General features: G+C 42.2%; 1 pseudogene; it reads left to right on the top strand.

Moving 5' to 3' along the window:
* The first annotated feature begins 6,059 nt into the window (after nt 1–6,059).
* On the top strand, nt 6,060–7,291 carry LOC101123983 (isocitrate dehydrogenase [NADP] cytoplasmic-like; annotated as a pseudogene).
* Nucleotides 7,292–7,600: the final 309 nt, after the last annotated feature.

The following is a 7,600-nucleotide window of genomic DNA, read 5'->3' as shown; positions in this document are numbered from 1 at the left end:
TTTCGTTTTTTTTTTTTTTTGAGGCAGGGTCTCACTTTGTCACCCAGGCACCACCCTTGACTGGTCTTGGCTCACTGCAACCTCTGCCTCCTGGGTCCAAGTGATTCTTGTGCCTCAACCACCCAAGTAGCTAGGATTACAGGCATGTGCCACCACACCCAGCTAATTTTTGTAGTTTTAGTAGAGATGGGGTTTCACCACATTGGCCAGGCAGGGCTCGAACTCCTGTCCTCAGGTGATTCTCCCACTTCGGCCCCTCAAAGTGCTGGGATTACAGATGTGAGCCACCACACCTGGCCTCATCTTTGTTTTTTATTGAAAGTCAAGGCTATATAGTCTGGGTAAAGAGTGTTGCTGAGTGAGTCTGGAAGAAATCATCTGAAGCAAGAACTATATGATTTATTGCATAACACAAAAAGGATATGTAGTATTTTGTTCATACATCTACCTAATTCTTCCTTAAGGATGCCTCAGATCCTTCTCCCATAAGCCTTTAAAATGAAAGGCAATACACAAAGGTAGAATATGATACTCACCATCATTGTAGAACTAACAGGAAAGGTGGCAGCCTAAAAAGGAGTGAGTATTATTCCAAGAAAGAAACAGGCCCATACACAAACAACTGCAAATACGTTGTGGTGACTTAACTAAGAGATTAGACTTAATTTAAAAAGCAATAATGATCTTATTCATTTCAATCTAAACAATTCAGAGTTTTATCAGTTTATTTTAGAGAAACATGGACAATACTATTGCCCTCATCCCAAAATATATACAGAGCCCTTATCATGTGCATGGCATAATGAAAAGCAACAATATTCTATTTTAAGGAATTAGGTGCCTCTTATAGTCTAAAGGTCAGATCTAGAAATACTGTTCTCTATTTGGGCTTCCAAATTTCCCTCTGGTCTGAAGAACAGATCTCTTCCTTGAGAAGTTCAGCTTCTCAAACAATGTCAGGCACATAATAGGACTCAGGAAAGATGTGTTGAATGAATGAATGAGTGAGTGAGTGAATGAATGAGCTCATGAACGGGGTGCCTGTCACTTCAGCAAACAAATGTCTCAACACAAAACCACAAGCAGTGGTGTCTGCCTGTAGGCCCAGCTACTCGGGAGGCTGAAGTGGGAGGATTGCCTGAGCCCAGGAGTTTGAGTCTATAGTGCATTATGATTGCACTTGTGAATAGCCACTGCACTCCAGTCTGAGATATATTTTAAAAAGAAAAAAATGTATAAACACAGACATTCCATCCTCATTCAGGAAAAACTCAGAATGGAACTTCAGGCAGATGATGAAAAGCCACACATTCTACCAGTTGCTTTAACTGCACTGTTTCCCCTTCCAAACCTGGATTTCTTATGGTCTTTACATCAAAAGTAGAAGTGAAAGGGGATTCTCCATGGTTGTGTGCACCTTTTGAATGATAGTCAATCATTTTAAGGCAGTGTGTACAGGGGTGGCTGATTCTGGAGAGTGGGATTTGTTGAGGAAGGTCTGTACGAGGAGCCCAAGGCGAGGATAGTGTGGGGTAGAGAAGGATGTCTACTGAGGATAGAAATAGGAAAGGAGAAATCAATGCAGGAAAAACAGGAAGCTGTGTGTGTGTGTATGTGCACATTTCACACGTGCATAAAAGTAAAATATGCAAATATATATGACTTGAATCGGATCCACAAATAAGCACTAAAATACACCAGCTACAGAGATGTTCTCTGTAAAATACACCAGAACAGAGATGTTCACAGCTCCTCTAGGTCAAACAATTAAACGAAAAGACTGACAGCAACTGTGGGAAAGATGTTTTAGCCTTTGAGCTCTACAGCTTTATATCAAGCTGGTCCAATCACTCTAGGGCACTAAGGAAAAAGATGAAAAAAAAATTGCATTCTTTATCATTATAACTGATGAGATAAAAATACTGACAAGACGGCTTTCTGTCCACAGGAACAAACTTAAACTGGTTAACTTGAAAAGGAAACATTCAAAAACAGATGATATGAATACATAGCGTTAGAATTAGGGTAGTGGTGGCCAGGCACAATGGCTCACGCCTGTAATACTAGCACTTTGGGAGGCTGAGGCAGGCGGATTACTTGAGGCCAGGAGTTTGAGACCAGCCTGCCCAACATGGTGAAACCCTGTCTCTACAAAAAATACAAAAATTAGCCAGGTGTGGTGGTATGCACCTGTAATTCCAGCTACTCAAGAGACTGAAGCACAAGAATCACTTGAACCTGGGAGGCGGAGGTTGCAGTGACCCAAGATTGAACCATTGCACTCCAATCTGGTGACAGAGTGAGACTCTGTCTCAAAAAAAAAAAAAAAAAAAAAAAGAATTAGGGTAATAGTTACCTTGGGTGGGGAGTGACCAAAAGGGTCCAAAGAGGGGACTTCTGGGATGACAGTAATGTTTTGTTTCTTGACCTGGGGACATGGTGTGTTGATGAGTGAGGAAATTCATCCCACTCTGTACTTATGATTTGTATGTATTTCTATATGAATATTAAACTTTAGTAAAAAGTTTACTCAAAATGCCTACATAGACATTTGTTTTGTTTTGTTTTGAGATAGGGTCTCACTCTGTCACCCAATGGAGTGCAGTGGCACTATCAGAGCTCATTGCAGCCTCAACCTCTGTGGGCTCAGGTGATCCCTTCTATCTCAGCCTCCCAAGGAGCTGGGACTACAGGTGCCTACCACCACATCTGGCTAATTTTTGTATTTTTTGTAGAGATAGGTTTTGCCATATTGCCCAGGCTGGTCTCTAACTCCTGGGCTCGAGCAATCCTCCCACCTCGGCCTCCCAAAGTGCTTGGATTATAGACGTGAGCCACCATGCCCAGTGCTATCTAGAAATTTCAAGATTATTTCATTGGCAATTGAATCTCTATAAAAACATAAGCAATTTCAAAACTTATATATATTTTCTTTAATGAGGGTGGTGATGGATGGAATTCTAGCAATGAAGAGAAAGAGAGCCTATTCATAAGTCAAGTGTTCGGAGTTTCCCAGGGAGATGAGACGTTAGTCCTACATAATTATTAAAGGAAATATTGTGCTACACTTACTATGGAGCCCAAACTGATGGGCCAGATAAAAGTCTAGGCTCTCTGCAGGTCATACAGTCATCTAGCCTGTACTTTCCTAATTGTTTTCTTCTCTGGTATTACTAAAGGGCTTATTAACCTGCTGGTAAACAATGAACACAGATTAGTGGTCATTAATTAAGGTCATGGGTCACCTAATAGGGATGGCTCAGTGAGTAGTTTCTGTTGGTCTTACGTAGCACCTGATGGACCATCAGGGATGACCAGGTCAAATATGGCTGTGTCACAACCCTATTCTCTCAGGAGGAAATGCTCCTTCCTCTCACTTTCCACCTCACCCTTTATGGATAAAGGAGGCCAATATGACGTGGGCCTGCCGGGGTCGTGTATTCTTACCCAGTCAGATTTTGACTCCTGCCTCTCCCATGAGGTATTCCACCAGGGATCCCCTCCCTCATTGACATGAGCAGAGAGGACCATGAGGGCTATTTGTTCCCAAACTCCTCATCATCAATATCACCTTTTTTCCCTGTTTTCTCCAACTTCGAGAATTGGGAGCCCAGGCATGGTGGCTCATTTCTATAATCCCAGCACTTTGGGAGGTCAAGGTGGGAGGATTCCTTGAGCTCAGGAGTTTGAGGCCAGCCTGGGCAACACGGTGAGACTCCATCTCTGTAAAATTAGATTAATACAAATAAAAAATAAAAAGAATTGGGAGAAGTGACTGGTAATTTCTCTTCATGAAAAGAAAATCCCCCAAAGTATTCTTAATCATTTTTCATATTCAAAGGTAAAAATCTGTCAGCATCACATGATGACTGGTGGAATTTCCAGATCAAGGGTATGAGCATTCCACAAAAGTGTACTTACTCCCACTTCAGCAGGGACAATTACATCTCTATCCCTATGAAACATCAGGATTCTGTGCAAGATTTCGCAAGTAAAAAAGGAGTTTTGATGCTTTTAAGAAGTTTTAAGAGTCCCAGCAGCTTAGGGGTGGTAAGAATTGTAGCCAGGACAGCTCTGCAAAGGCCCTCGCAGTGCCAGCCCAGAACACTGCCAGGAAGCCAGGGAAAAGGAGGAGTTCAGCTCAAGAGACAGTCATGGAGAGACTGGCAAGATGGTATCCAAACCTGCTCCTGCAGATGCTGAAACTGATTTTAAAATATACAAACAATAAAAGTAAGAAAGTGTAAACAAAAGGGAAAGGGGGAGCAAAACTATGAAATCAGACTCACCTGCAGAAAATGAAGATGCTAAAACCAGAAGAGGCCAGACTCTGGGGAAGCAGGAGAGAAAGCAGCCAAATCTGGTGAGTATCCTTAACCGTGTACCCTCGATTATCTCAGCGTTGCCTTCTTGCAGAAGCCAGAAGAGCCATTTTACCAACTATTTTGTAAATGCAAGTTTTTAATAGTTCTAGAAACACACTTGTAAGCAGCAGGAAACCTACCCCATCTCTTAAAAAAAATTGTTTTTGATAAGGGTAAATACTTTTTTAAAGAAGTAAGCTCACGGCCTGGGGTTAGATTTCTTTTCCTTTTATTTAGTGCCCCTTCCCCACCCTGGTTGTATATTTTTCCATATACATCATACATTTTTCAATTTAGCTATTCATAGAATAAGTGGAAATCAAATTAAGGGAGACATTGACTATAGTCTGAGGGTCGGGGAGGGGAGGTGGTGGAAACCGTGCTGGCAGTTTCCAACATCCCGTTACAAGAAGCACAATCAGGCTGGGTGTGGTGGTGTGTGTCTCTAATCCCAGCCCCTTGGGAGGCCAAGGCGGGTGGATCACTTGAGCCCAGGTGTTTGAGACCAGCCTGGGCAACACAGAAAAACCCTGTCTCTACTAAAAATAGAAAAATTAGCCGGGCGTGGTAGTGCACGTCTGTAGTCCCAGATACTCAAGAGAATCACCCCAGCCCGGGACACAGAGGTTGCGGTGAGTTGAGATCGCACCAGGTCACCGCATTCCAGCCTGGGCCACAGAAGGAAACCCTGTCTCAAAAAAAAAAAAAAAAAAAAAAAATAGCACAATCAAATGGCAATTTAAAGTCGTAATCATGCATTTAACTTATAAACATTTTATACTGCTTAGCTTTATTCCCTTGTCTTTTACTAAAATTATTTATAAAACTACTCCCTGATCTGGGTTCCCCGACGGAACGGGGTGTCCTCCATGACACCTTTGTTCCTGGCAATCCAATTTTTCCTAATAATTTTATCAATGTGTTGTGAAAGATTGGACAGATTTGAGCATGTAGTATCTATATTAAATCGTGAATTAGTCAAATTTTAGACCAAACAAATTTTCAATGTTTTAAGATGATGGCATTTGAAAATCTGTTTCTAAAAAAAATAATTTGTCTCCAAATCATAAGCTAAAAAGTCAATAGAATAACTGTTTGGAAAAGAATTACAGTTGCATAGCTTTTTATATTTTCAGTACTTGCCATTAAGAACTATATACAGGGTTTCTGCAGAGGCTGTGTCAGAAGCCAAGGCAGCGGGAGTCCGGTTTGGGATTGCCAACCTGTGTGTGTGAGTCTGAGCATGTGAGCAGCTGTAGCGCCCCAGCTCCCTATCAGCATATCATTCCAGGAGGAGATAAACTACATTCAGTTAAGTCTGCAAGACTGGAAGGAATTGGGGTGATAAGAAATTGATGCACTGTTGGCGGGGCACAGTGGCTCACACCTGTAATCCCCGCACTTTGGGAGGCTGAGGTGGGCAGATCACCTGAGGTCAGGAGTTCGAGACCAGCCTGACCAACATGGTGAAACTCCGTCTCTACTAAAAATACAAAATTAGCCGGGCGTGGTGGTACATGCCTGTAATCGCAGCTACTCGGGAGGCTGAGGCAGGAGAATCACGTGAACTTGGGAGGCAGAGGTTGCAGTGAGCCAAGATCGCACTACTGCACTCCAGCCTGGGCAACAAGAGCAAAACTCCGCCTCAGAAAAAAAAAAAAAATTGATTCACTTTCAAGGTTTATTAAACTCAAAATGTCTAAAAAACTCAATGGCGGTTCTGTGGTAGAGATGCAAAGAGATGAAATGACACAAATCATTTGGGAATTGATTAAAGAGAAACTCATTTTTCCCTATGTGGAATTGGATGTACATAGCTATGATTTAGGCATAGAGAACTGTGATGCCACCAACGACCAGGTCACCAAGGATGCTGCAGAAGCTATAAAGAAGTATAATGTTGGTGTCAAGTGTGCCACTATCACCGCTGATGAGAAAAGGGTTGAGGAGTTCAAGTTGAAACAAATGTGGAAATCGCCAAATGGCACCATCCAAAATATTCTGGTTGGCACGGTCTTCAGAGAAGCCATTATCTGCAAAAATATCCCCCGGCTTGTGAGTGGATGGGTAAAATCCATCATCGTAGGTCACCATGCTTATGGGGATCAATACAGAGCAGCTGATTTTGTTGTTCCTGGGCCTGGAAAAGTAGAGATAACCTACACACTAAGTGACAGAACCCAAAAGGTGACATACCTGGTACATAAGTTGGAAGAGGGTGGTGGTGTTGCCATGGAGATGTATAATCAAGATAAGTCAATCGAAGATTTTGCACACAGTTCCTTCCAAATGGCTCTAAGTGTTGGCCTTTGTAGCTGAGCACCAAAAACACTATTCTGAAGAAATAGGATGGACATTTTAAAGACATCTTTCAGGAGATATATGACAAGCAGTACAAGTCCCAGTTTGAAGCACAAAAGATCTGGTATGAGCATAGGCTCATTGATGACATGGTGGCCCAAGCTATGAAATCAGAAGGAGGCTTCATCTGGGCCTGTAAAAACTATGATGGTGACATGCAGTCAGACTCTGTGGCCCAAGGGTATGGTTCTCTTGGCATGATGACCGGCATGCTGGTGTGTCCACATGGCAAGACAGTAGAAGCAGAGGCTGCCCACTGGACTGTAACCCGTCACTACTGCATGTACCAGAAAGGCCAGGAGATATCCACCAATCCCATTGCTTCCATTTTTGCCTGGACCAGAGGGTTGGCCCTCCAAGCAAAGACTGATAACAATAAAGAGCTCGCCTTTTTTGCAAATGCTTTGGAAGAAGTCTGTATTGAGACAATTGAGGCTGGTTTCATGACCAAGGACTCGGCTGCTTGCATTAAAGGTTTACCCAGTGCGCAATACTTGAATACTTTTGAGTTCATGGACAAACTTGGAGAAAACTTGAAGATCAAACTGGCTCAGGCCAAATTTTAAGTTCATACCTGGGCTGAGGAGGATAAGTGCCTTTTGATAACTAGGTCTACAGGTTTTCATTTTTCTGTGTCACACTCAAGGATAAAGGTAAAATCGATTGTGTAGTTTGTTTAGAAGCTAGAGTTTATCTTTTTTGTAAGTTTATAGACTTTTATATATATATAAAAGTCTATACTGCCATCTTTGTTATTGCCACCTTTGTGAATATGGGAAGGGACTTTAAATTTTATTTTCTGGTAGCAGCCTAGGAATTCGGTTAGTACTCATTTGTATTCACTGTCACTGTTTCTCATGTTCTAATATAAATCA

This window comes from Gorilla gorilla, chromosome 5 (genome assembly GCF_029281585.2).
Source record: "Gorilla gorilla gorilla isolate KB3781 chromosome 5, NHGRI_mGorGor1-v2.1_pri, whole genome shotgun sequence".
NCBI classification, from domain to species: Eukaryota; Metazoa; Chordata; class Mammalia; order Primates; family Hominidae; genus Gorilla; species Gorilla gorilla.
This window is presented reverse-complemented; position numbering and strand designations above follow the sequence as displayed.